Raw genomic sequence first — 2982 nt, 5'->3', positions numbered from 1 at the left:
TTTGTGAATATAGTTTTTCCACTATAGCATCATACAGTGGTATAGAAAGGAAGGAAGAAATCACCCCCCCGGGGGATGGCCACACTGTAATACCTTCTCTTCTATTCTCTTCTTGGGATTTTAGGCACGCACACACATGTGCCCTGCATGATTTTCAAGTAGCCGGGACTAGGACTCCAACTACAGTTGGCCATGTGAGAGTCCAGCGCCTTAATCACCATGCCTCCTGCTGATCTTGAAAGCACTCCTGGTTTTATCCATAAGGACAAGAACAAATCTTCCTGCCAATGAGAGAATTAAATGTGCGTCACAGTAATGAATTAACCCCTGGAGAGGCTTCTGAAGACCTGGCATCTTTTACTATTCACTTACTGATTCTGTGAACTCGAATATGTAGTTTAAACTTAACTCTTCATTAGCTTGTCAAGGTAGGTTTGGGATGGGCAGCTCTCAGAAAAATTAACTCAAGAATACTTTAAGAGATAAAGACTCTACCAACTGAAATATTTTGATGTCCACTGCTTGACATTCTACCAACTCTAATCAACAATCACGTTTTTGTATCTGCTACACTTAAAAATGATCTCATATTGTATCATTTATAAAAATTAATGCAAAAGGAAGGGGAAACCCCACTATTCAAGTAAGAAAATGTGGTAGACTCTGTAAAAGGAAAAATTACTATTCAAAACCAGAACAGTCCTGACTTTTCCATGGTTCACTATTATGTTTGGAATTAACTAGATAGCTCTTCATTTCTTTTACATTTTTAATTTGTCAAAGGGCACCTGTGCTCTTGCCAGGGTGGGGAGGGTGAGAAAGCACACCCCATGGAGAATGCTCATGCTGCAATCCTTTCTCTTCCATCTATCCTTCTTGTTGTGATGTTGGAGACGTGCACATGTATGTCTGGAGTGTTTCTCAAGCTGCCAGGTCAGGAACTTGAACCACCCATTGGCCATTTGAGATCCATCTGCCTTAACCATCATGTCCTGGGTTGGCCTCAGATATCTCTTTAAAATATACACACAGATACATACACACAGGAAAACGTTCAAAATCAAGCTTTTAATGACTTCTTCAAAAAATGGAGCCCCAGTCCTTTGTCAACCTACAAAACAGGTGACTTACACTAAGTTCTTCAGTGTTTAGAAAGGAGCATTTAAAAAACAAAAATAGAATACTAATAAACTCACTTATATTCATGGTAAATGATTTTCTAGCCTGTATACAAAATATTGGACTAATGGAAACATTCAGAGGTAAGACAGAGATACAGAATGAAATACTATATGTGAGGAATGATTTCTTTACATTTTTCATGATCAAGTTTTAGTGTTAATTTTAATTTTCAAAAGAGTTTTAAGGGCCAGCAAGTGGCATGGTGGTTAAGGCTTGGGCTCCCACATGGCTGACTGTGGTTTGAGTCCCAGACTCTGTGACAATCCATGCCAGTGCACATGTGCCACAATTCTGAGAGGAGAATGGAAGAGAAAGGATTGCAGCATGGCCATCCCTGCTGGGGGATGATTTCCCACCTTCTCTCTCTCCATCTCTCTCCCTCTGTGTCTTCAAAGAGTACATATACCTTATAGCAAAAATCTCTCTCTCTTAAAAAAAAAAAAAGTAAGAAAGCAAAAGTGTTTTAAGTGGAGGAAAGAGAAACCATGAAATCTAAGTTGTTCCAATTGAGTAAGTAAATGAGATGACTAGATCCAGGAAACTCAAGCACTAAAATAATTCAGGAATAAAATAAAAAAGCAAAATAAAAGAACCACTTGAAAAACTTTACAGTTACTTCTATTAGCTAAGAAAAAGAAGTATAAAAGAAAATTCGCCGGCAATTTGCATGAACTTTTTAATGATATAGTCGAACATAAGCTCAGAATTCCCTGGATTGAGGAAGTTTATTTCTATGATAGGTCAAAACTTGAGAGCAAGGGGTGGTATCTGAAGGTGCTATGCAGAGCAGAGCAGCTTGCAGGAACTAAGCAGCTAGACACCTCTGAAACACTGAGTGAGATTATTAGGAACAAGCTTACCAGCAAAGTGAGAAACACCCACATAGTAAACCCCGAGGAGTGGCTTCTTATAGAGCATAATATATCTCACATTAAATTGTGTTCTACCAAACCCAATCACTATAAAAATAATGACAGTGTGGGTCCAGCAGGTGGCATGGGAGTTGAGGCACTGGACTCCCACATGGCTGACCATGGTTCCAGTCCCAGACCTGGTGGCTTGCTTTCTCACTTTTCCTCTCTCTCTCTCTCTTTCTTTGTGGTCAAATTTTTAAAAAATCAGAACAAATCAAGTTAAATAAAATAATTCTTTTAAAAATAATGACAATGTATTATTTTTATAAAAGTTTTATTTCTTTTTTTCATTCTAGGAGTGAGAGAGAAGGGAAGAGAGGGAGAGAGGGAGCATTTGTGAATGCATCCCAAACAGGGGCTTGATACCACCATGCATCCCAGCTCCAGCCAGCCCTGGCTCATGGGCACTCCCATACCCAGGGTACTCAGGAAGGACTCCAGACGTGAACCCAGAACCTTCCCATGTGGGTCAGCCTAGCAGAGTGTTGCCTTTTAGAGTTGTACCACTGTCTGGCTCTTTATTTTGAATTTTGAAACACCTCACCTCACTTGATCTTTCTAACCTACCCTGGAGGGTAGTCTTGGTTTTACACTTTCATTTGAGAAAAAGGAAATTGAGTTCAATCTTTTTCCCTGAATAAATAATGGAGCATTACAATAAGATCTTTCTAGTTCAATCATAGAACTCTAATTGTACCCCACTTGGTTACATTCTCCTAATCAAAATCACTCCCCAAAACTTTGTCTGTGCTTCTAAAGAAAACAATTTGAGTTTTTCTAATGTGTCCATAGACAAGGGGAGAGCATGTATATCAATATTAATTCAGAATCTTATACACACATTAAGTATATTTTCTCAGATTAAAGTGTTATTTCTCTCTTTCCC

At 38.9% G+C, this 2982-nt stretch overlaps 1 long non-coding RNA gene across 1 annotated transcript in view; it reads right to left on the bottom strand.

The window, feature by feature from the left end:
- The window catches only part of LOC106735030 (uncharacterized), a 6257-nt gene extending 6128 nt beyond the window's left edge, over positions 1 to 129 (bottom strand). Inside the window, exon 1 of the long non-coding RNA XR_001370473.2 lies at positions 94 to 129. This is a non-coding gene — a long non-coding RNA (uncharacterized LOC106735030). The remainder of the gene's footprint in view (positions 1 to 93) is intronic.
- Between the last annotated feature and the right edge of the window lie 2853 nt (positions 130 to 2982).

The sequence above is a fragment of the Tupaia chinensis genome, unplaced genomic scaffold (assembly GCF_000334495.1).
Source record: "Tupaia chinensis unplaced genomic scaffold, TupChi_1.0 Scaffold000277_1, whole genome shotgun sequence".
NCBI classification, from domain to species: domain Eukaryota; kingdom Metazoa; phylum Chordata; class Mammalia; order Scandentia; family Tupaiidae; genus Tupaia; species Tupaia belangeri.
This window is presented reverse-complemented; position numbering and strand designations above follow the sequence as displayed.